General features: G+C 43.6%; 1 long non-coding RNA gene across 1 annotated transcript; it reads left to right on the top strand.

Annotated features, from left to right (window-relative positions):
• The first annotated feature begins 486 nt into the window (after positions 1 to 486).
• LOC111545912 lies at positions 487 to 17,000 on the top strand. Its single transcript, XR_002732584.1, has 3 exons — positions 487 to 614; positions 14,501 to 14,562; positions 16,890 to 17,000. It is a non-coding gene; the product is annotated as an uncharacterized LOC111545912 (long non-coding RNA).
• The last annotated feature ends 9,545 nt before the right edge of the window (positions 17,001 to 26,545 follow it).

Below are 26,545 nucleotides of genomic sequence, written 5' to 3'. Positions count from 1 at the left end.
ACAGTAACCTCATTAGGATGGGTTTAGATGATAAAACCAGCAGAAACCAAGAAGCCCAAAATGCCCTCTGGCTTTCCTCCAACTAGCCTTGCCTCTGACGAGTCAGTTCATCTCTCTGCACTAGTATCTTACCACCCGCCCCCAAACACTGAAATGGAGCCAACTCGCTTTGCCACTTTTCTACTTCATAGGAATGCTCTAAAAATTAATATTCACTGTGAAACTAGGAAAGCCACAGAGGAATGATCCTATCTCAACATGAAGCATTATCAGTTTTGTTGTGCCTGCCACTCTCAGTTGGCATTGATATATTGTTCAGAATCTCTCTAAAAATCTCCATTCTTTTTCTGACCCCAATGACCACTAATTATGGAAAACAATGTACTGGACTACATTCAAGAAAGAAATATTTTGCCTGTTCATCAACTCAGCTAATAGGGTTTAAAGTGACTCTGATCATTTTAAGTGGCTCAATGAATGTACCGTATAAGCTATGTACTATTGAAGGAGCTTTAGCTGCTGCAATTCTTATCCTTCCTCCTTCCAGGTTTTCTTTAGTGTTGAAATTGGTATGGAGACGTGGATGGAGATTTGAGTCTTAGGAATTTGGGAAGGTGAGTCATGCCGAGGAGCTATGTGACTTTACTCACTAAATATTTCCAGAATGTCTTCTAACCCTGCCATCCCTAGTCCTCCATCTAAATCAGGCTCTTATTGTCTCTTGCCTGGATGTTTGAAGCAGTCTTGGGACTGGTCCTCTTGACTCCAGTCTTATCTGTTAAGCAACTTTCCCCACTGCTGCTGAGTCTATCCAGAAAGCAGGCTTTGTCACACTGGTGCCACCATTGCCCAGAAAATATAGTCCAAGCTCTCCAGATGGAGGGACTTACATGTCCTGTTAACATCTTAGCTCCCTGTGTCTCTAGCTTCAGCTCCCGCCGGTCCCTGCCTTACAGATTTGTATTCAACACCAGCAGACTGTATATGCTTCCCCTGCATAGACTGGGCTACCTTTTGCCTTTGGGTGTTTGCTGGTGCTGCTGCCTCCACCAACAATCTCAAAGCAAGCAGACAAAGCAAACAATGGAGCACCAATAGCTCCTCATTCATCCTCGGGGTCACGTGACCCATACGTTGTCTCCTTTCTTCCCTCCTGTGTATTTCTCCAGGGTGGTGTGCTCCTCTCCTGAATTCTCACCCCTGTGATACCCTGGGCAAGTCTATCATTAAGCTGATATGTAAGGTTCTATGGATCTTTATACATGCTTGTCCACTCACTAAACAGTGAACTCTCTGGAGAGAGAGTTCTCTCCTATGGATCTTGAACAATAACTGGCTCAGGAATATATATATATATATATATCGTGAAATACATGCTTCTTAAACAGCTTCCATGTGTAAGGCAACTATGTGCTTGGTGGTTGGGGAATGTCTCTAATACTAAGTTGTTCAAAGAGAAAAACTGTCTAATAAATATGTCAATGTATACTTGAATGAATTCTTTATTTTTCTTTGAATGAGTGATCCAGATTTATGCAAATAATTAGTTGGGGGGAACCCTATGTCAACAGCAGGCCATCTGGCAGTGTGATGTCATGGCAGGTTGCTTCTCTTTGCTGCCACCATCCTGGAGCCTGGGGCTTTCTTGTGGCTATGGCCTTGAGTGTAGAGATGCACCCGCCCCCCTTCTCTGGAGTTCTCTGCCTTGTATTATGTTGCCATGGCAACAACCCACTTTCATTCTGGACTTGCTGCATGGGAGAGGGGAACCCTTTACTACAATGGCATAAACGATGAGGATTATTTAAAAAATAAGTTGACAAGGTTAATCATCACCACATGATACTAGTACCACAGATTCTGATTTTGTGAGACTATAGTTTGTTAGGTGTTTCTGGCAGCACTGAAAATAGATTAGCTAGAAGAATAGAAGATTTGATATACCCTTTGTTTAAATGTCTAACTCTCTCTGTGCCTGTGGTGATTCTATTTTTAGTGCAAAAAATATTTTTATTCTCTTGAAGTATATGCAAAACCTGTTTTGAGTCAATCCAGTGTATCAAAGAAGGGAATAAAATTTCTAGAAGGAAAGCTGAATGATCTTGCAAGGTGTGGAAGGCTGGGATAAACAAAGATACTAACACCTGTCTAGGACTATGACAAATCTGCTCAAATCTGTTAAGAGATTATGTGAAAACATAGTAATGTGTCATTTAGTTACTTTTTTGGGAGAGAGTCGGTTATAAAAAAAAAAAAGAGAGAAATGGCTTGCAGACTTGCTTTTTAAACACCTTTATACATTCAGATGACCAAGTGCAGATATATATTGCAGGAGCCTAGTTTATTGTTCGGTACCTGCAGAAGTCTGACAGAGACATTCCACGTGCTCTAAGCAGGATGTTTTCATCTGGCTCTGTGAGCCTCGCCTCCCTGTAGCTCAACATCTCTCTCTCTTTTCCAAAGAGATCAGGATTCTCTTTCTGCGTGGAATGAGCTCCCCCTTGGACCTAGGCTGAGTTCCTTCTGTCTCTTTACCCAGGCAGCTTCACTCTCCTAGTTTCCAGCTTTTACCCGCAACACAGATTGAGGACTCTGGTTTATTTGAGAGGCAGATGTCTGCTGAGTGTCACCGTGCAATGGCGTGGTCCCCTGTCCCTAGCCTCCTCCTGATGCCTGGGTTTCCCTTTGATCAGATATACCTTGCAACACAGGCCCATTTGTCTTCTCTTGGAGGAGCCAGACAAGATTCTCATTTATTCACTCACTATCCGCTATCACCATCTCACAGAAGCACACAGCATGTGTGAGTATCATTACACCAGGGACGTCATGTGGGGGGGACACAGGCCGCAGAGGGGTAGGGATTTGATCAGCAGGCTTATATGTGACAGAATTAATCAGTAGATAGTTTTTCTGACAAAAACAAAGATGATCCTATGCCTACCAGGCATCACTTGCAGCAGCTGTCCTGGGCCTGGCCCGACATGGTAGGGCTGCCGTTCATTTTTAGTTCCTGTGACTCAACATGTAGCCGTACCCGATTGGACTGGAGTGGGGGGCACCTCATGGGCTGATCCAGTAGGATTTTGTCCATTGGGATTTTGTACTAAGAAATCTCAGTGACCTAATGAGCAATAGGAGGTTGGAACAGTCACAATGGGCCATATCCAGGCTGAGAAGCTAGGAGTAAGTAGAAGCTACATAGAGCATAAAGAGAGAAAAAGTAAGTCAGTGGCCAAAACAGAACAGAGCCGACACACACAAAAGGGGAAATGGAAATGCTGAGAGGGACAGAGGGAGGTAGAGGAAAGGTAGAAATGTGGAAGCAGGGAGAGAGGAAGAGGAAGAAGGGCGGGAAGATGGAGGGTAACAGGGAGAATCCCTGATCTACTTCAGTTCCATTGAGGTTCCCCTGGAGTAGCTGACTCGTACTTTAAGGAATGTTCCTTGACACCAGCCATTGATTCAAATCCCGGCTCATCACTTACTAGCTGTGTAACCTTGGGCAGGGCACTTAACCCCTCTGTACCTCAGTTTCCTCATCTGTAAAATAGGGATCAGTACAGTATCTGCCTCTTACGAATATGGTGAGGAACAAACAAGTTAACACACATGAAGCCCTTATGAAAACATCTGGCTCAGCTGGGTGTGCCAAGGCTCACACCTATAATCCCAGCAGTTTGGGAGGCCGGGGCGGGTCACTTGAGCCCAGGAGTTCAAGACCAGCCTGGGCAACATGGTGAGACTCCATCTCTACAAAAAATTTTTTAAAATGAGCTGAGCATAGTGGTATGCACCTGTGGTCCTAGCTACTGGGGAAGCTGAGTCAGGAGGATTGCTCAAGCCCAGGAGGTAGAGGCTGCAGTGAGTCATGATCATATCATTGCACTCTAGCCTGGGCAGTAGAGGAAACCCTGTCTCAAACACACACACACACACACACACACCCCAAACAAACACCTGGCACACTACGTATGCACGGTCTATTTTTACTACTGAAGTTCTTGGTTTCAATAGAATCTCTCTGTTACTACCTCATATAAATCCTAATAATAGCCCCCACCCTCAACCTCAGTTTAAACTGAGTACATTTGTGGGTATCTATTTCTTATGATCAAAACCAGCTTAACTAGAATACTTCAAGAATACTTCCCAAATTTTTGAAAGTAAAAAACAAAAAAGTCATTCTTTTGAATTTTATAAATTTAGGATAAAAAGAGAAACTAAGTGCATGCCTTATGGGAACAGAAATGAGTAGAGTAAAAGAAGAGACATTCCAAGTGTGTACATTGTCAAAACAAGTTATCACTAACTTGGGCAAACAGGGTGGGGCGGCTTCACCTTGCCTTTCCCCACGGCTACTTCCTGGGGCTGAATGCTGCCTAGGCAATGTTTTCCTTTATGGAAGGTTCTTCTCACTGCTTCTGTATTGAACATGTGTACTCAGGTTTTGCTTTCCTCAGATGTGTTCTGTTTCATTTATTCCCTGAGGCTTGAGGTCTTCTCTCCATTTCTTGGCAAATGTGGGATTTCTGCATCATCCACCACTCCCCAACAGTACTCACCCTGTGTAATTTTGTTGCACATTTGTTGCACATGTTTACAAGCATTGGCAACAAAGTTCCATGTTGAATTACCAAGAACAAAGCCCATGGAGATGGCGCACAGTGGCTAACATTGTCCCAGAAAGCAATTGTGTCTTTTGGAAGACCTGTGGTTGCCCTCCTGACACACTGACTGTAGGAGTTGGCCAGGACTGTCTAGCAAAAGTTCCACAGACGGGGCAGCTTAAACAACAGGAATGTATCATCTCACAGTTCTGGAGGCTAGAAGTTTGAGATCAAGATGTCAGCAGGATTGGTTCCTTCTGAGGGCTGTGAAGATGAGACAGTTCTGTGCTTCTCTCTTGGCTTCTAATAGTTTGCAGGCAATCTTTGACTTTCTTAGCTACTGTTCCATCACTCTGATCTCTGCCTTCATTTTCACACCATGTTCTCCCTGTGTAGGTGTCTCTGTCCAAATTTGCTCTTTCCTTAAGGACATCGGTCATAGGAGATTAGGACACACCCTGCTAGCCTCATCTTCATTTGATCAACTCTGTAATGACTCCCAAACGGGTGCATTCTAAGGTATTGGGAGTTAGAACTTTAACACATCTTATCTGAGGGGAGAGGAAGATGCAGTTTAATCCAATAACACTGACGTATTTGAGAAGTGAGTACCAAAATGACTTTTGGGGTTGCCAGTTTGGTGACGGGGCTTAAAGCTGTTTGCTGATAATGGAATATTTGCGAAGTAAGTCCAGTGGCTATAAAAATTGTGAATCATATCCTCATTGCTTACCATTCTCTTGGCTTTTGTCTTTTCACACTTTCTTGGTTTTTATTCTGTACTGGTCTCTGTTAGAATTCTCTGCTGGACCTCTAATGTGCGTCTTCCCCAACGTTCTCTATCTCAGTGTATAATGGCACCTCCATCGTTCCATGGCTCAAGTCAAATCCTACAAATCCTTCTTGATCCCTTGCTTTCCTCAGCTCCCTCCTATGTTCAGTCCAGCTTTAAATCCTGCTGGCTCTTACTCTAAGATATATATATACAGTCATGCATTGCTTAATGCTGGAGATATGTTCTGAGAAATGCATTGTTAGGCAATTTAGTTGTGCGTACATCATAGAGTGTACTAACACAAACCTATTGGTGCAGCCTACTACACACCTAGGCTATACGGTTTACAGCTACAACCTGCATGGCATGTCACTGTACTGAATGAATGGTGTAGGCAAGTGTAACACAATGGTAAGTATTTGAGTATCTAAACACAGAAAAAGTATAGTAGAAATATGGTATAAAAGATAAAAAATGGTATACCTTAATAGGACACTTACCGTGAATGAAGTTTGCAGGACTGGAAGTTGCTCTGGGTGAGTCAGTAAGTGAGTGGTGAGTGAAGGTGAGGGCCTAGAACATTACTGTGGGCTACTGTAGACCTTAGAAATACTGTACCCTTAGGCTGTACTGAATTTATTTTTAAAATTTCTTTCTTCAAAAATAAATTAACCTTAGCTTGCTTACAGTGACTTTTAACATTTATTAACTTTTTAATCTGTAAAAACTCTATTGCTCCTTTGTAATAACACTTAATTTAAAACACACACTTATACAGCTGTACAAAAGTATTTTCTTTCTTTATATCCTTATTCTATAACCTTTTTTATTATTTTGTATTTTTATTTTTAAACTTTATTTTGTGAAAAACTAAGACACAAGCACACATTAGCATAGGCCTACACAGGGTCAGGATCATCAGTATCACTATCTTTCACCTCCACACCGTATCCCACTGAAAGGTCTTCAGGGGCAATAGCACGCATGGAGTTGTCACCTCTTGTGATGGCAATGCCTTCTTTAGAATACCTCCTGAATGACCTGACTGAGGCTGTGTTACAGCTAACTATATTTATTAAATAAGTAGAGGCAGTACTCTAAAATAATGATAAAAGTATAGTATGGTAAATGCATAAACCAGTAACATAGTCGTTTGTTATCATTATCAAGTGTTATGTACTGTACATAATCCTATGTGCTATACTTTTATAGGACTGGCAGCATAGTAGGTTTGTGTACACCAGTGTCACCACATACCTGTGTGTATGCATTGCCCTGCAATGTTCCAGCAGCTGTGAGGTCACTAGGTGATGGGAATTTTTCAGCTGCATTATAATCTCATGGTACCACCGTAATCTATGTAATTCAGCATTGATCGAATGGCATTATGTCTCCCATGACTGTACCTGGCACCTCCTCAGCTCTCACCATCTCTGTGGCTGCCATGGCAGGCCAGGCCACCTTAGACAGCTGCTATAACCTCCTAAATGGTCTCCTTTTACCACTCTTATTATGCAGTACTATCCCTCCTGGTACTGTTCAGAATAATGTAATCATCTCTTGTTCCCCCTCCCCACTTTGCTTTAAATTCTCCAAAGGCTCTTCATTACCCCGAGAATCAAAGCTCTTTACTCTAGCCAGCATGACCTGCAGTGACCAGGCCTCTGCCTACGTCCCTCTACGCCTCATGTAAAAACCTCCAAGGCCATTTTCTACCTACTTTAGGGCTCACACTAGCTGGGCTCTCTTTCTAGAAAACTATTTTTTCAGATGTTCCATTGGCTTCACTCCTTCTTGTCATTTAGGTCTCAGCTCAAATTTCGTTTGCCCAGAGCTGCCCTCTGATTGTGCAACATAAAGCAGACCCTCCTGTTCTCCCTGTATTTCCTATCATATCTTCCTGATTACTTTTCATTCTGTCACTCATCACATGCCGTGGTCACTGTCTTCTCCTCCCACTAGACCAGACTGCATAACACTGGGTACATTGTCCTGCTTGTGCAGTTTGTATCCTCAAGGCCTAAAACAGTGTCTTACACAATTGAAGCAACAAAGAATTCTTGGTTATTGGATGAATGAATGAATGAATCAATGAATCAATGAATGAAGAATTCCTGGGCAAAACATGAAAAGAACTTGCAGTTAGAATGCATACTATAAGTCAGACATGGTTCAAGGCTTTGTTACCAGGGTTTCTTTTGATCCTCAAGAAATTAATTAAGGTAGGTATTATCCCCATTTTAAACAAGGAACTTGAGGCTCTGAGAGATTAATAAAGAGACTGATCCAATAGATCATAAGTTGTTGAACTGAAGTTGTACCTGGTCTCCGTATACTTTCTCCTGTGACACAAGCTGGGGGTGACAAGCCCATAAGATAATACATTCAATGCTTTAGAAATAAGAGTGTACGCAAGTTACTGGAAGTACTGAGAACAATGTTATTTAGTTCTGGATCAACTAGGGAAGATACTCTTTTAGACTTAATCTTCCTATAACAGGAAAGATTAATTAAAGATTGAAGATTTCCACAGTAGACGGCATGCTTGGAGCAGGTGATCTGAAATAGAAGAAAATTTGAATTTTAATGAAAAAAGTTATCAAAAGGAAAAAAATTGAAATATTTTTATTACACTGTTATGGGATTCAGCACCAAGAGGCACATTTCAAGTCAGGATTCAGAGTGTGTGAATGATTTTCCGAGATGCTCTGTACCTCTCATGGTGCCACCTGGGCACGGTACTATGGAGGAACTCAAAAATATTTGTTGAATGAGTGAATGGAGAGAATTATACTTAAGTCTATGTAGACACCCCTTCTCTCTTCCCATGTCATCTTTACTATTAGCAGAGGTGGGGACTGGCAACTTCATGTGGCTAGATGGCTGGAAACCAGACAAAAGACTTCCCACCAGATGCTTGGGCAAGTCCCAGTGCTTAAAGTATGTGGAAACGCACACCCCAACCCCTTTCGTAGTTCTTACTCGCTCAACTACATGAACATTCATTCCCCTTATGCCTGTGAAGGAGCGAAGACTCAACACGTTACTTTGAAAAAATTGCCGACTCTTTCCTATTATCCTCTAATGGCCCTGCATCAGTCTTTTGTTGGTTGTAGTTACATTTGGGGAGAGCATGATTTAATCCATGATATATTGCATTCTTGGTGATAATGAACTATAAAGAATGGGGTCCTGTTGTAATTTATTTCAATAAATTTCAAATTACTATCTAGAAGTACTAGGAATAATCTCATGAATAAAAGAAATAAAAAAGGAATTTATGGGATCTTTACATTCCCTAAGGAAATAATTCAAGTACCAAAAGAAGCAACTAAATTTAGGTAATAGAAAATCAAGGTGTTTAAAGGAGAGCTGTTGTTTTACAAGATCTGAAATCACTACTTGGGATGCAATAAAAAGTGGTAAGGGTGCCTGCTTACAGAGACCCAGTGTCATGAACCAACGCAAACATTTACAGAGAAAATTATCTAGTTCAAAAAAAACAAGGTGATTCAATTTACAAAGGACATAAAAGACAATGGAAAAGATCCTTTATGTACCCGGCAGAAACACCAGGGGAAGCTCTACCTCTTGATTAGATGTAAAGATGGCAGGACAGATTAACACCCAAAGACACATTTCAATGAGAAGCTGTTTCACTTTGGGATTGTAGAGCAGGTTCCCCAGGCCACAGACTGCAGTGGAGATTAGGTTACAGATGACTGGGGGCAGGGAGTTCTCTGGGGAACAATACCTGTTGGGGAGTGAAGGCAGCAGGACTAGGCAAAGGGGAAATTAAACTGTGATGCAGCTGCAGTAGAGGCCTCAGCACCCCACCAGGAGCTGCAGAGCTGGGGGTGGCTTTTCCAAGAGATCCTGAATTCAGGCAAGATGGGTACAACCTTTGTACCATGCTATGGATTAGCCGCTTGGAATGTGTGTTGCCCCCAGGGTAGGGGCACATCCTAGAGCAAGGCGGTTCTTTTCAGCAGTGCCTGGGGAGGGACTCAGCTGTGAGCCATCAACAGCTAACACTTCTGGCAGGTGTGGGGGCTGCGTGGCTCAGTCCTGAAGACGGGGTGGGAGTTAGGCCATGCATCTCTGTCTATTCTGCTGAAAGGAAAGAAGATGGTAGAATGTTGCTTAACGTAATCTATTTTTAAATGTGATGCTGAGTTGACCTTCAGCTCTTCCCTTAGCCACTACCATAGCCTTCCTATAGCTCTTTCCACTTCCACACCTGGCTCCCTTCAGAGTGACGGTAAAACAATCTGAAAACATAAATCTAGTCCTGCCATACCCCTGCCTCATACCCTTCAATGATTTCCCATCTCACATGGGATTAAAAACCCAGCTCTTTGACATGCTTGTAAAGCAGGGTGACCAGATAACTTATCGTGCAAACCAGGACACTTTTGAGAGTGAAAGGAGGCCCTATCCCTAGTTGTACAAGGACAAAGATCTAAACCAGAACTATTCTTGGCAAATTGGGATGTATGTTCACCCTACCTACAAGGCATCTGATGATATGGCCGCCTTTCACCCATGTTTCAGCCTCTTCCCAGTGCCCACTCCTCTTTGCCTTCCATTAGATTCTGGAACAAATTAAGCTCTTTCTCACCCCAGGGCCTTTGTTTTTGTCACTTCCTTCCACCTCTACTTCTCCCTCTTTTATTCTTCAGGTCACAGCTTAAAATGTTTCTATTCGCAGAGGTCTTCCCATCTAGTCTCCATTGTAGTGCCGATTTATTCTATCCATAGTCCTAACTACTATCTGAAATTACAATCACTAGATTTTAAGCCCCAAAAGAAGAAGAATCTGCTGTCTAATCAGTGTGTCCCCAGGGATTAGCCTAATGTCCTTCCATAGGTTTGGCATCAATACGTACAAAGTGAATGAATGAGGAGCTTGGGAAACTGTTCTGAAACAAAAATGTGTGTGTGTGTGTGTGTGTGTGTGTGTGTGTGTGTGTGTCAATGAAATGCCCAAGACCACCATCAAAAGACAAACACATCACCTATATCAGAAATTATACAGGTGGCTGCTCACCCTCAAAAAGGTGGACACAGAGAAATGCAAAACATTAAGCAGTCAATTTGCAAACACCTTGAGGATCACAGGCTGCTGGTTAACAACCAGCGGTTTAGTGATGAGATGTTGTCAGAACAATCTAATTTCCTTTTAAGACAGAGAGACCTTCATCAAAAGCGTTTATTAAGTGTCTGTCCGCACACAGTCAGGAGGAGACCATTGGAGGTGGAGGGGCTTGTGTTCAGCTGTGAAGCATCAGATTTAATATGTGTCTTCAACCAAAATCTGATTTTGCTTCTGTGATAATTTTCTTTCACAGGCCAAGCAAATATGAGATCCTTACAGTAGAAGGTGGTAGCAGAATTGTTACCAAGTTAAGCTCAGTATAATTACCAAAGCCTTTAATTGAAAAAAAAAAAAACAACATTCTTATGATTAAAGGATGATATTTGCTCAGGTTCAATGAGGTTAAATTTTCTGGGCTCTGCCTTGTAACACCTGACCATGTCCCAGAAAACAAAATTGTACTCAGATGAGCAAGTGAGTAGTTTTAGGTTCCTGTGGAATGGTTACCAGATGCCCTCTTTTGAGAGAGGGTTCAAATGAAATCCTGAAAGTGAAACTTTTGGTACTGATTCACACACAAACATCCTGGTGAGCATTGCAGACTAACTGAAATGCCTTTTTAGGGGTCAAAAAGTCACATGCACCTTCCCTGATGCCACTGCCAGGTATTATAAACTTGACTTTTACAGAGACGATATTTCGGGTCAAGTTGACACACACCCCTCCTGTCACCCAGCTATACAGACCCTGCAGATATGTGAATTGAATACAAAGCAGCTAGAAGATTCCACAACAATAAACGCTTACAAAAATCTTAAAGGTGAGATCTAGGGAGATGAGACCATTGGGTGTAGTGAAGGGTAAGCTTGTCCCAACTGTAGGGATGGCACAGGTACCAAGGAGCAGCTCGCCAGCCCACAGGTGAGGTGTCTACATCTAAGAAGTCAGCTGCAGTCCAGGGACCTGGCCCTAGCCATAGCATACTGCCCTATAAAGACCCTGAAGAGCAAGATAGCACCCCAACCCAGAGAAACTGGAGTTTGGGGAATGTTGAAAAAAAATGCCTCACATCTGTCCACAGGGAATAAGGTAGTGGCAGCCTGGAGACGGTGGGCAGCACTGATGGTAGGGAGGCAAATGGGATTCAACATTGCTCCATGTACCCAACGTTTGTTAAAAATGTATTTGTGGCTAGGTAATATCCTAGGTGATGGGATACAGCACAAACAAGACAGACACCATCTTTGCCCTCAGGGAGCTTACAGCTTCCAGAGAATTTAGATATTGATGAACCTGATGGGTCATTATATTTCTGGGCCTGCAGAGAGAGTCATGGAGTTTGGGGAATAACTGAACCAATGGGAACAAGGATTAAGTAGGGGCAGGGGTTGGTATTAACTAATCCCAGCTATCTAGAGTAGAGGCCTGTAGGACAGAGCCCAGAAAATAATTTTACAATCCATTTTAGGTTCTGTGATTCAGTATTGCCCTAAGGAAGGCAAAATGCATTTGAATGTTTGCCAGATTCAATGATTACAGGAAAGTCCTTGTCCCCCATATCTGCCAGGAGCATTTAGCACAATGGACCGCGGCCTCCTTCTTGCCCATTCTTCTCTCTTGATCCTGGAGACACCTCCACATCTGTCTCTCACTTTACTGGCAGTTTCTTCTTCATCTCCTTTGTTGGCTCCTTCTCAACTGCCCAACCCATAAATGTTAGAATGTCCAGGTGTTTGTCCTGGGCTCTTGTCACTCCTAATTGCTGTCCTCCAGTGGCCTCATCCAGTCTAAGGTTTATGCCAGTGACATCCAACCTGTTCCTCCAGTGCTGACCCCTTCCCAAAACACCAGACCTTCCCCTTGTCTTAACAGGTACCACAGACTTGAATGTCCAGCCCCCAAACCTAATCCTCTCTGAGTTTCTTGTATTTCAGTTCATTCAGTTACTGGACCAAGATCTAGGGGTTATCCTGATTCCTCTCTCTCCTTTGACTCCCACATCCAACTCATCCTAAGTCCTGTCACTTCTTCCTCCAAAACTTATTTGACCTCTTAATCTCCATTGCTATATACCTGGCTCAGTCTGCATTATCATAGGAGCTTCCTAACTGATTCAGCTCCTCCATGTCTTCCCCTTAATAACCACTCTCTGCCCATCAGCCAGAGGGATCCATTTAAACATTAATCAGATATGTTACTCTCCTATTGTAAAAGTGATAATGGCTTGCTCAGTGCATTTAGCTTAAAGTCCAAATTCTTTATGTTGGCTTAAACGCCGTACCTGTTCTCTCCATTCCCTCCCCGCATCCCCTTTCTCACTGTGCTTTAGGCACAGTCTTCTTTCTGCTTTTTCAGACACCATAGTCCAATCTTGAGGCCTTGGCATTTGCAATTCCCTCTGCTTGGAGTGTTCTTCTCCAATTTTTACATGGCCCACTCTACACTGACATTCAGATCTGTCTAAGTGTTCCTTCAGTGTGGCTTCTCTGGCCACCAGACCAGTAATGCACGGTTATTCCTTATCATATAATCTTTTAAATGGTCTGTATGTTGCTTACTAATGTTGATATTGTTATTATTTACAAGCTTATTTATTTATTTGTGGTTTGTCTTCATCCTTTAGAATGTAAACTCTAGGAGAGCAGAGATATTGTATTCACAGAGCCTGGAACAATCCCGGTTATCTATATGGCAGGAGTCCAGTCAATCTGTGAAATAAAGTATCTGAATGCCCAAAGGCTAGTATTACACCAACCTGTCATGAGTAAGTGTATCAGTCAGGTATTGCTGTGAAGCAAGTCACTCCAAAACTCAGTAACTGAAAACAACAGGCATTTATTATTGCTCACCAGCTTACGGGTCAGTTCTACTGACTTGGGCCAGGTTTGGCTGATTTTGGCTTGGCTTGTTCCTGCATCTGTGGTCAGCAGGCAGGATGGCTGAGGGCTGCTTGGTCTAGGAAGACTTAACTCATAGGTCAGGCAGCTGTTTGACAAATAGTGATGGTGACAGGATGACTGGGCCATATGTCTCTGTCATCCAGTAGTGTGAGCTTGTTTGCAGGGTAATCATGGGGTCTGAGAGAGACAGGGCAGAAGTGCCCAAAACCTGTTGAGGCTGAGGCTCAGAACTGGCACATCATCGCTTATACCATATTCTGTTGGTCAAAGTGAGTTCCAAGGCAGGCTTAGATATAACGGATGGGGAAATAGATTCCACTTATTGATGGGTGCAAATGCAAAGTCACATTGCAAAGGTGTGGCCTCAGGAGGGGGCAAAGGGCTGAGGGTATTTTTGCAATTAATCAACCATATTAAGGATGGCAATAAAAGTGGTGACTTTTCATCCACATTCTCCTTCCCAGACCAAGGCATAAAGGGCATGTACAGGCCCAGAAGTACCTTGTCCTCCACAGGAAAAGTGCTGGCCACAAGATACAGTGTGTTCTTGGTTGCACAGCTGTGATGACTAGGGAATCGGGGGACCTGGTCCCTGCATGCACCACTGCTGGAGAACTGTGTGGACTCATCTGTGGCCAATGAAAGCCACAGAATCCCCAGTCCTTCCTCATACTCACCCACTCACCAGAAGCCAGCACGTAACTGAACATACGTATATGTGTGTGTGCAGGGTGGGGCCTAACACAGGTGCTAATGCCCCTATTGAACACCTTCCCCCCCCTTCCCCCCCCCAAAGAAGGAAGCAAACACCAGGCCTTCTTTTAGCACCAGATGGCTCCCATTTTGCAAGTATCTGGTAGAAAACAAGGATAAATCAAAGTTCCAAAGTTCTCTCCCTTCCTCTCTCCCTCCTGCCAACCTCTCTGTCTCTCACTCTTAGAATTGGGGTCTCACTCTATTGCCCAGGCTGGAGTGCAGTGGCACTATCACAGCTCACTGCAACCTCAATCTCCCCCAGGCTCAAGTGATCCTTCCACCTCAGCCTCCCGAGTAGCTGGGACTACAGGTGTGCACCACTACACCCAGTTAATTTTTTATCTGTCTCATCCTTGAGTAGAACTCAAGTGACTCAGAATGAAAAGACCTTGGCACAGACCTGTTAAGGAAACTCCTTATAAAGTGAAGAAAACAACATGCTCAGCCATGTCCTTGCCTTCTGTGCACAGTAGTGCATTCACTGCCTGAGAATTCAAGGATAAAACAAAAAGAGGAGCTTTTGTTCCAACAGAGAAGTGCTTACCTTTTTCAAAAAAAAATGCGTAAGCTGTCCTGAGTGTTTAACAGTTATTCGCACAGCTTTCCAAAGACTCACAGCATTTAAAAGCTAACCCTCTGGAGATTCAACAGCTTCTTCCAGGTCCCACCACAGTGGAAAAGAACTCTGGGTGTCCTGGCTCGCTGTCCAGCTCTTCTCTCTTCCTTTCCAGCTGCCAATTCAGCTTTAAGAAGTTCATTCTCCACACTCAGATGCAGGCATATGCGTTTGACTTGAGCATATTGATTTCAGGCAGGTGAGAGTGGATGTAGCAATTCAGCCTGACAAATATTTAGATCAGTTAAGTGTCCTTTAGAATCACTTGAACTCAATGTTTCCTTTCCCCAACCATTTCGCTCCACAACCTACCTCCCCAGCATAAAATATTCAAATTCTTTCTAAATTTCATGTACTGAAAAAATACTTCTAGGCCCTAGCTACATGATACCTCCACTGGGAGTCCTGTCCTTTCCATGCCCTTAGAAAACCGGATCTACAGAAGATTCAAATGACTCAGCAGTAGGACTCAGGTCTCTGTCTCTGTCTCTGCCTGCTTACTTGGGGAGTGCTCCAGCCTTTGGGGCTCTCTTGCACTCCAACATAAGAAAGAAATCATCGATGGCTCCATTCCCCAGCACTTGAGACTTTTCTTCCCACAGACACATTCCTGAGGACACCAGTCATGGGTAAAGAACTCCACTGGGGTCAGCATTGGATCCCACTAGGCAGTTTAGGACTTGTAAGTAGAGTAGTATGGGCTTGGTGTTCTCAAAGCCTCTCACTCATGATTCATGGCTCTCCACCCCAAGCATCGGAACTTGCCCAACTTCACCACAGAAGGAAACAGCCTGTAAGCTTGGAGGGCCAGGGAGGAAACCGGAGGCATGTGTGGGAGGATTAGACACATGAAAAGATATTTACAGTAAGGTTCCCTTGTCATCCTATCAAACTGGGGGTGCATAGAGTACAATAAGACCCCATGTGAGTACGTCAGATGACAAGGCTCAGGTCAGATGGGTGTGTAGAGTAAAGGCTTTGCATCACCTTTGCCAGGGTGAGAGAAGGCTATGGATAGCACAGGGGACCTCGATGATGGGGTGAGGGAGCCCATGTGGATGTAGTGGTCACCAACTGCTTCCCAGTTCTCCACATGGGAGAAAGAGCCCTTCTCTGTAATCATGGAAGCTCAAGTTCTTGATGGTTCAGAGGTTAGGGACCTCTGATTATTAGGACAGAGCAGAATAGCAGGGCTGGCCCTGGTAGATCAGACATCTCGTGACACCCTTTAAAAGGGACTAGAATATTCGGAACTCCAGTGTAACTAAATGCTCCTCAAGCTTTACCAGCAGGTGAGCAAGGTCCCATTGTATTTGGTACTCACATCCCCACCAATTCTGTAAAAGTTTGCCAAGTTTCCCTTCCATCTCCTGCACCCTTTCACCAAAAGATATGCCTAAGAGTTCCCAAGAGGCATCTAACATAGGCCTGCATGTCAGCCCAGTCTTCTGGGCTGAGCTTCTGCACTGTTGCCTTGATGGCTGAACCTGATCTCTGTTGCAGCACCCACCACTCTTTCTCAAGCCTTGACACCTTGGCAGGCTTTGGCAAAAAGAGGAGAGCTGTTCTTCCTCGGCATTATGTTCACTTAGCAGGGGTCCCACAGCAGGGTTGCTTGGACCCCAGAGTATCATAGGGCTTAATAAGACCAGCCCTTTCATCTCACACGCTCTATCCTTTCTCTCACTGGTGCACACATGTCAGGCGTCTGAGTAGGGAGTGCTCAAATATTTGCACCAGCTTGAGTCAGAACCCCGACTTCCCAGGTCTGTTACTGAGCCTGGTCCACACTTCAGGGTCTTTTCCTCACGGTCTGGTCTTTTTCAGGTGCCTACCTTTCCTCCCTGCAAACTGCCTTGAGTTGCTTCCCCTTCTCCCTTTCTTCCTGGTCTGTCAGAGACATCTTGTCTGTGTGCATATTTGAACCCCATCAGTACACAGAAATCATGTATTTCCTTGAGGGCCCCTCAGACCCCAGGTACAAACATTGAAGTAAATAACAGCAGGGATGGGGGTTCTGCCTCACTTCACCTGCCAGCCATGGGCAGACCTTGTTTCAGTCCAACTGAGACTTTAGCGAATGCTTCATTCTGGTTTCTGAATGGCTTCCCAGCGTTTGTCGCTGTGTTCAGAGGGCCACCGGGGTTGGCTGAGTCAGAATACCAGCCACGTGGCATGTCTCATGGGGCAAGAGCTGTGTGCCCATGGGAGCCCAGAGAAGGAGCACACTGAGGGCCAACACCAGGTAGGACTTGCCCAAACAGGAGTCTAAAGAAGATGGCCAAAAGAGGGTTGCAAATCTAGTAGTTTAGACGTGGTGCCAAGATAAGGTCAGATTCCGAGCATGTTTAGATCAAGTAAATGGTGTTTGAGGGTGGCTGTCCTAACCACCTGCAGTTGTTCACTACTCGCCTATATAGACCAGATTGTGTCTGCCAGGGAGATGGACCAGGCTGGCTTGAAGGACCAGGGCAGATTACATGCCCCAGACAGGTGTTATACAGTGGTTAAAGCTCCTGCTTGTGTTTAAAGGATTATTTACAAAATGTAAAAAGACTCAAAGACTTTAATTCCTTTGTAATGCTGGGATTAAAATCTCAACTAACAATAGTCTAACTAGATGGGAAATGGGAAATCTCCTATGGAAATTTGGTTCTTTTGAATTCAAGCTGCATACACAGTAGATTATTTTCCCCCTATAAAATGAAAGTGTATGGCAATCTGGGTATTCTCTTACTGAAGTGAAGATAGTAGTCAACTAAATATTTTTTAGTGAGAGGATTGCTCTATATTCTGCTTTTTCTGCTGGTGTTCAGTAGGGCTTCTAATACAAATGCAGTATCACCCTCAGCTCTTCTTATAATACCTGTTGCATGTGATGATGTGGGTGCTTAGGGGAACAGGATAGGGGATCTCTTGTATTTCGGAGGATGCAGGCATGAGTGGATGACCCAAGGTCAAATAATGAGCTGAAGTTCATTATCTCTGTTTCCAGCTCTGCAGATGAACAATATCATCACAACTAACCAATTGATGAATTATTCATTCAGTCATTAAATGAGAAGCTACTGTGTACTCGTCCCTTTCCTTGGCCTTCTGGACAATTAGACATGATGCCTGTCTTCAAATTGCTCACACACCAGTTGGAGACACAAAAGTTACATGCAGTAAGCAACAATCCCTAAATGCTTAACAGCTCACCAAGCCTGAATGGAGAGGAAGAGACCTTGGTGTCGCCTGGAATGAAAGAGCAGCTTTAGGAAGGAGTGTCATAAAAGAGAGAACTTAATCCAGCAGTTTTTCTTCCTCTACACCTAGATGGTATTACATGTGTTACCAGCCAGTGTTGGGTACCAGTGGCACTGATGCGGTCACTGAGGGGCCCTTGGTACCAGGGCTGGGGAAAGGGTGGGGAAAGCAAGACCTCTAGGCCCTTCAAGAATGAGCACCTCCCTAGATAATGTGCCTAGGCTGTCCCTCCCTGGCCTCCACCTGGTCCCAGTATGCTTTCTCTGCCTCTCTCTGTTTCATTCTCTGGCTCCATCTTTTTATTAGTGTTATTTTATCTCCCTCCTGGTTGTTTTTCTCCATTCTTTCTCTTCTTTCCTTTTTTTTTTTCTTTTCCTTTTTACCAGTCTACTTCTAATACTCTTCCAGTGCCCCATCCATGATCCATTCCAGATGTTGCTGGATTCTTATGTAGACTGATGCTAGAGGACATGGGGTGGATGTAAACAATGTCTGCAACCTGCCTTAGCATTGTTATTTTTAATCCTGTGATAATAATAGTACTGATACATATTACAAGTCATGTCTTTGGATGTAGTTTCTGAGAAAGTCCAAGTTGTTTTTATGAAAGAACACCCATATAAAGGAATGAGACGATCTAAGTTACATGAAGACATTAACTGCAACAAAACGAGGTTAATACATCTGATTTCTTAGCCAACTAATGCTCCTAAATATCTTCCCTTCAGAGCATAATCTCCTTGCTCATCTTATTCTCCACAGACCCTTCTCCACTGGAACTCTAGCACCTAGAATAGAGTTGGATATACATGAGGTGCTTAATACATATTTGTCAAATTGAATATCCAGTTTTAGGAGTTTAAAGAGGGTTTTCAAATGGGGACAAGCCGAGACACAAATAATCTCAGGAACGAGATGAAACTATTTGGCCAATTGGAGATGAAGTTCACAATGGAAACTATGACGTGACTTAACATCCTCAAGCCCTGAAGTAATAATTAGCACATAAAGTTGGTCTGTTATGGACTTCGTGTTGTGCTCCCCACAAAATTGATATGTTGAAATCCTAACCCCCAATGTGATGGCATTGGGAGGTGGAGCCTTTGGGAAGTCACTAAGTCACAAGGTTGAGGCCTCATGAATGGGATTAGTGGCCTCATATGAATGATCAGGAGAGAACTTGCTTTTTCCTTTTTCTGTTCTCTACTTTGTGAGGATACAGAGAGAAGACAGCTGTCTGCAAACCAGAAAGAGGGTCCTCACTACACTTCATATCTGCCAGTGGATCCTTGCTCTTGAACCTCCCAACCTGCAGAATCGTGAGAAATAAACGTTGTGTAATCCACCCAGTCTAGAGTAATTTGTTCTAGCAGACCAAGCTGACTAAGATATGGTCTCATCACGTAACCACTTTTAACCTTAGTCTTTCTATCTGTAAAGTAAGTGGGTTAGAGAAATCATTCTAGAAGATGTTTCTGCTTTAAAAAAATTCTTCTATTTCCTTTCCAATGTGAAGTTTGGGTGGTCCCATTGTAAATGACTCCATTTGATTTTGATTTTGAATTTACTGTCTTTCTTCCCACTTTCATCTCGGGTACTTAGGTCCAGTACGTGCTTTTGATCACAGCCTCAGAAAATAGAACAGTGTGTGGCATTGGGAGGTGGGGCCTTTGCTTAGGAGCTTGGAAAACAGAAGTAATTTTCTTATCCACATGTTCACAGTTTAAGCCTAAGTTCTTTAAGTTTTAATCTGTATTACTATTGGTTTCAAACATTTAATGTATGGATTATTCCTTTGGTTCCTGCATTCCTGCTTCCATAGGCATATTGACTTGTTAAATAATGAAAATTAGCTGAACCGTGGCCTAAGAGTCAGAATCTTCAAGGGCTAAAAGAAAAATGTAGTTTGGTCACATCCCCACCCTGCTTTCTTCTGGGACCCTCGGGGTAAGGTAGCTGGTATTTGGTTGACATGGTCCAGGTATTGAATAGATGTCCATGCTTTCCTTTTCTTCAAGAATGAGGAAGCTGTCTTCAGATGCCGAAGTCGGATTCTATATAAATAGCTGGGCTATCACATCTAAGCAACCTTGGAGGAACAGTGTTCACCCTGCCTTTAGTTTTCTGCTGATGTTATTCAACATTCTTTACCAAATTTGGTCTCTTTCTTCCTCTCCATTTTGGCAGGTGCATTGGCTTTCTTTTCTAATCTAGAAATGGTGAATAGCGATGGTGGCTGCAAACACCAGAGAGGAGTCAGCGGAGGGGGTAGGGGTGGTCGGGGAGGCTATTCTTTAACAAGGAATAAAACAGAAGCCTAACTGGGAGGCCATCAATGTACCCTCTGAGTGTGAGCAGCAGACGATTGCTTCAGATGATCTGGGAAGACAGTCACCTTTTAGAGCGGGAGTTGCAAACTGGCAGACCAACAGTGAAATTTAGCCACAAACGTAATCGTTTAGCCAGAAAAGTGTTTGGAATATATTTTACAAAGGTCCACAGGTCTTACCACCCCTAATGTCTTGTTCTGGACATGACACACACTCATACATATTGCCTGTCCCTTTGTGGGGAGTTTTCTTTTACAATCTAGAGTCTGATCTCAGATAAAACTTCTTTTCCCACCAAAAGAAGATCCACACCAACTCATTATCAGCTCACTTTTTCTCCATCTTTAGTTTAGGCCATATCAAGGACGTTGATAACCATGTCCGTAGACAGTAACTGCAAAAATTGCAAAAATTAATATCCAGATTCACTATTAGAACTTGGCAGACTCCATGTTTCAGAGCCTCTCGTTCAACTTTTCTCTGCCATGCTAGACACGTGACAAGCCAAACTCTCTCTGTGTCAGTCTTCACTGTGCTGAGCTCTGTTGGAAGCCTCTGGGAGCTCAGTGTGCAAAGGAGATAAGCCAGGAGCATGATGCTTGTTTAATGGTTCTCTCTGCAGTGTCCGTGTATTCTTAGCTCCTTTTTTCTTGCCCATTTCCTTGGCCTTTTATCATAAATTCCCTGTGTTGTTTCTATACCACTCTTGGCAGGATTGCCCACTGTATTCCTTCATTAGCTTGGTTTTATAAGGGAAAGGACGCTAGATGTCTTAGTCTGTTTGGGCTGCTATAAAAATACCTTAGACTGTGTCATTTATAAACAGAAATTTCTTGCTCACAGAATTTTCTTGCTTCTGGAGGCTGGGAAGCCCAAGATCAAAGCACCAACACATCTGGTGTCTGGTGAGGTCTCATTCTCTACTTCATAGATGGCACCTTCTTGCTGTGTCTTCACATGGCAAAAGGGGCAAACAAGCTCCCTCAGCCTTCTTTCACAAAGTTACTTAATACCACTCATAAAGGTGGAGCCCTTGTGACCTAATTATCTCCTAAGAGTCCCCACCTCTTAACACTACTGAACGGAGGATTAGTTTTTAACATATGAATTTTGGAGGGACACGAACATTCAGCCCACAGTACCAGTACCAGGGTACTATTTAGTGTTTTCTCTCTGCCAGCATTTTGATATTCACATAGACTGGAGCAACACTTTTTTTTTTTTTTTTCTTTTGAGACAGAGTCTCTCTCTGTCACCCAGGCTGGAGTGCAGTGGTGCAATCTTGGCTCACTGCAACCTCCGCCTCCCAGGTTCAAGTGATTCTTCTGCCTTGGCCTCCTGAGTAGCTGGGATTACAGGCACGTACCACCACACTGTGCCCAGTTAATTTGTTGTATATTCAGTAGAGATGAGGTTTCACCATGTTGGCCAGGCTGGTCTTGAACTCCTGGCCTCAAGTGATCTGCCCACCTCGGCCTCCCAAAGTGCTGGGATCACAGGCATGAGACACCTCACCTGACCGAGCATCACATTTTAATAATTTCATGTAGCACCCTTTGGCCAAGCAGCTGTTCTCTCTTTCTGGCCCCTAGTTCATCACTTTACAGAATTCCATGGTGTCAAATGTCTCTGATGTCAGAGATTTGCCTACCCCAAAGAGCATTTTCTCCTCTTCATTTCTGTATAAGAATCTAGGAACCTCTAACACTTGGAAGGTTAAAGGGAAGGCCATTTGATTATCTCTAGGATAGCACAGAAGTGAGTCCTACTGGGTGGACTGGGTAGGGGGTTGGGTTTTAAGACCTGTTCAGTCTTTTCTAGCTTTTTTTCAATTTTATTTTAATGCAATAAGTTCACTGGGAAGTGTTCTCAGGGTCAACATTGTTGAGGGAGTAAGTAAAGCAGGACTGAGCAGAGGGAGATGTTGGACTGCAATGCAGCATGGCATTTTTTGTTTGTTTGTTTTGTTTTATTTTTTTCCCCATGTCTTACAGGGGTACTCTGGAGCTGGAATGGATTTTCAGAGATGTCCTGAAACAGGGCAAGGGGACTAGGTCTTTATAACCCACACACACCAGTAAGTCAATGCAGGATTCCCTCAGGAAAAGGGTGTGACTTCAATCATATTTCAGTTCTTAGATTCTGCACATGTGTTAAAGGATGTGTTTGACCATTTGTATAAAGCAATCTGCATATATATACAAAATCCTCAGAATCTGATGCCTCACTAAGGTATTCTACAATTATTGCCTTGAAAATATTGTCTGTGAATGATGCAGGTAACCACAATTATTAGTAACAGAGTATTTGCTTCAGCTAGAAGGAAGGGACAAAGAAAAACATAGCATGCCAGGAGGCAAGAGTGGATACCACAGAGGATGACAGAGGGGATGTGTATGGAGAAGGAGACCTCACCCTCCAATGAACCTCTCAGAATGGAACCTGCTCAATGTCTGCCTTGGGCATGAAGCAAGCCTTGTTTTATCTTTAGCTTCTGCTAGAGGAGTCTGAGTATTTTCTCAGCTTACCTTTTCCAATATCTCAGGCTGTTCACTCCAGGTACCTCACTTGAGGATTTGACCTTTTCTCCTTCTTTGTGATGGTTGTTTTGAGTTTACAAGGAATCAAATATTTTGTGAGCATCCTGGGGTTTGACTGCTCAGGGAGGAGCCAGAGACAGCACAAAGCCAGTTTCCCACTTTTCAGGCTCACTGAGTGATTTGCAGAATGGAGGGGGCTTCTAACACATGGAGTGTGAATTGTGTGCATAAGCAACTTGAAACCCAGGCAACCTTCAGCTCAGGGTTTCCTGTGAATCAGCTGGGTTTTCTGGCATAGCAGTGAGCAAATGGCATTAATGAGGTAGGCATAAGATGATGCCAAAGAGGCTCGTCCATTCAGTAGGAGTTGGGCATAGCAGTGGTGGAGAAACAATAAACGAGGGGGCTGTTTTATCCCCTTCCCCTCCTTTTTTTTTCACAGTAGCAACGTTTTGGCTGATTAAAGTACTTTTCATGGTTCCGGGAGGGAAATGCCTTTTGTACTACACACTAGAACGTCAGTTCTCATTACAGAACCCTGGCTGTTCAAATGCTATCTGAATCTCCCCAAGGCCTCCTTGGGGAGGCTGTAGGCAGAAATTTCAAGGAGCTTATGCCAATTATTTTCTTTCTATCTACATATTGATGGCTCACCCACAGTAATCATGTGAGTCAGGTGCTATGAACACAGTTTCCTTTAGTTCATTCATGACTTTTAAGACAGATATCTAAGTTTTTTTTTTTTTTTTTTTTTTTAAACACTTTTTCCCCCTTAGCCTCTGCAACTGTCGTTTGTGTTGTCTACTTGAGAATTATATGGCAGATCAGGGGGAGAAGGGACTGAGAGTTTTTGGGGGGATGGGGAGGAGAGATAATTATTGGGGCATTATTTATGCTAATACCTGAGTTAGTCACGGACATATAACATAAACATAATCTGAGGCCTCAGTGGTGGGAGCAGGTGTCAAACTCTGGACTGCATTGCTTAAAAAGTCTATAATTTAGGGTCCTTTCGTTGTAAGTTACAGATTTTACTGTGGCAACTCACAAGGGAAAAGAGGAGTTAATTGAAGTCATTTAGCAAAAGCCAACGCTGAAAATCAAGTATCAGAAAGTACTGGAACTAGAGAACTTAAGTAGCAGGAAGTAATAGTCTCTTTAGGGAAGTACCAGTGTTCCACGTCATCTTCAATTTCTTTCCTTTTCCTCCTCAAGGTTAAAATTCCTATGTGAATCTGACCCAGCTTGGGCCTCATTCCAACCTCTTGTCTAGATAAGAGTGCAGAGCCTTAACTGATGGTGCCTTTGACTGCTTGCCATAAGGGAAGATCCAAAGCGTGGCAGAGAGTGACCAGGTTCCAGAAAGGCAAAATCAGCAGATGTCCATTCGCAAGCTGAAAGAGCTCCAGGTGCCCTAGAAAGGCACATGGATGCCCCAGCCTTACACTGTTCCTTGTTGTTAGTGCAGAGTGGCGGGACAGCCTCTCCGTCCCTTTCCCCGGTGCTCCGGGATGGACTCCATGTTGCCTCCTTTGGAAGAAAGATGAATTACAGTTATCCTTCTTGGTAAAGTGATCACAAAAACCAATCCAGTTTAGCAGATTCAATTTCAGTTTGAGAGGAGAGGCTAGGGAACAGGGTTGGCAGACTCTATCTCCCCAGGCTTCAGAGATTTGTCTTGAGTGGCTGTGAATGCTGAAAGGGAAGGTGATGATTCTCTAAAACCCTTGTTCTCAGGTCCTCTGATGGCAGCCATTCCTTCAACTGCTCGGATAGGCTCCTATCAAGTCCTAGCAGGCCTCGTGTATTATTTATTTGATTTTTAAGAAATGGTGCCATTTACTTTTAAGGAGCCTCTGGGAATGAGCATAATTAAGCATAGATTAAAATGTCTGAAAGACTAAAAACCACCATAGCGATACAGTGAAACGAACACAAGAAGCTTAAAAACAGCCTCACATTGTCATTCCATCACAGCATCCCAATTAAGAATGATACCTACAAATCAAGCCTTACTGGAGATGATCAAACTGAGATTTCGGCTTTTGGATTTTACTGTGATTCTAATGATTTGGAAAGATTAACGTGGGACATAGTTCATCTACACCATCAATGGAGGCACAAAGGGCATCAGTCAGATTTGAAGGAGGAGCAGATGAAGGAGGAAAGAAAGAAGAGAAAGGAAGAAGAGGAGAGGAAGAAGAGAAGAAGTCGCGGGTGGTAAAAGAGGAGGAGAAGGACCCACTGAAACTCCTAAAAAAAAAAACACTGCAGGGGATTCTGGTGCCCACCAATGTCTAGGCTTTTGCTACAAGCCAAGTAATGTTCTGGGTAAGACAAACAAACTGTCAAGTGTGGAGACATTAAACAAACAATTAAGATATTTATATAGAGTGATAACTTCTATGAAGGAAATTGTGTTTAGGACAGAGTTGCTGGGTGGCTACTCAAAGTTGGGTGCTCAGGGGACTTCTCTCTGACAAGATGAAGTCAGTGGAGAGAAGAAAGCAGCCTTGGGAAGATGGGGGAGGAATTTTCCAGTAAAAGGAGGAGTGATTGCAGGGACCAGGAAATGAGGCAGGATGACGTCCAGGTTGGCCTTTCCTGGAGCATATGGGGAAAGGAGCAGGAGATAAATAAGTCAGGTGAGTAGCAGTGGGGTAGGCAGGGCCAACACTGAGAAGATGAAGTCATTTCACACCCTTTCTGGGGGCCTACTTTTAGGTAACTCTATCAGTTAGGTGCTTTGGGCTGGAAGTAACAGAAAATCCTAACTAGTGGTAGACTAATCATATAAATTAATCTTTTAAAATCTAACAATAAGTTTGGAAGTCAGCAGTTCCAGGTATGGTGGAGCAGCTCAATGACATCAAGTTCCTGGGACTTTTCACATTTTTATCCTTAATATCTCAGAGGTGATTTCCCTCATAATTTCGAGAAAGATGCTTCAACTCTAAACTCTGTGTCCTCATGTGGCAGTGGGTCAAACAGAAAAGAGGATGCAAAAAGCATGTTCCTTGTAGAGCTCTTTCCTTTTATCCAAGAGGAAAATCATCCCCTGCTATCCCCCAGCAGATTTCCTCTTAACACTTCTCTGCACAGACTGACTATGTGCGTACCCCAGACTGGGAGGGTCTAAGAAGGGGTGATCTCAGGGAAGGCCCTATCTGTGCCCAGCATGGGCAGCTGTCCACAGGGGTTATTTGAGAAATGTTTGGCCACATTATCTTAGGAAACTCATGGAGTAACTGAAGTAGGGAGGATGTTCTGGAGGAGGCTGTTGTGTCGGGTTCGTGTGGAGGAATAGGGCCAGAGTGGTCTTGGCTGGGGTTTGCTGGAGTGGGAGGAGGGGGCTGCTGGCATGCTGTGGAGGACACAGCCCACCAAGCTGTTCTTGGAGCATAAGATGGAACAGAGGGGAGGGTGAGCTAAGGGTAACAGGTGCAAGCTCTGGAGAGACCCCAAGGGTGCAAGGCCACTCATTAGCCTTGCGCTGTCCTGGGCTTCATCATCTATAAAATGGGAGTGACAGTAGTGCCTGTTTCAAAGGGTCTTTTGACAAATACACATTTTATACATGTAAAAGCACACAGAGCAGTAGTGGCATAAAGCAACCAGTCAATAAAGACTGGCTATTATTTTATTGTTCTTCTGCACCATCCACCTCTTCC

This window comes from Piliocolobus tephrosceles, chromosome 11 (genome assembly GCF_002776525.5).
Source record: "Piliocolobus tephrosceles isolate RC106 chromosome 11, ASM277652v3, whole genome shotgun sequence".
Lineage (NCBI taxonomy): Eukaryota > Metazoa > Chordata > Mammalia > Primates > Cercopithecidae > Piliocolobus > Piliocolobus tephrosceles.
This window is presented reverse-complemented; position numbering and strand designations above follow the sequence as displayed.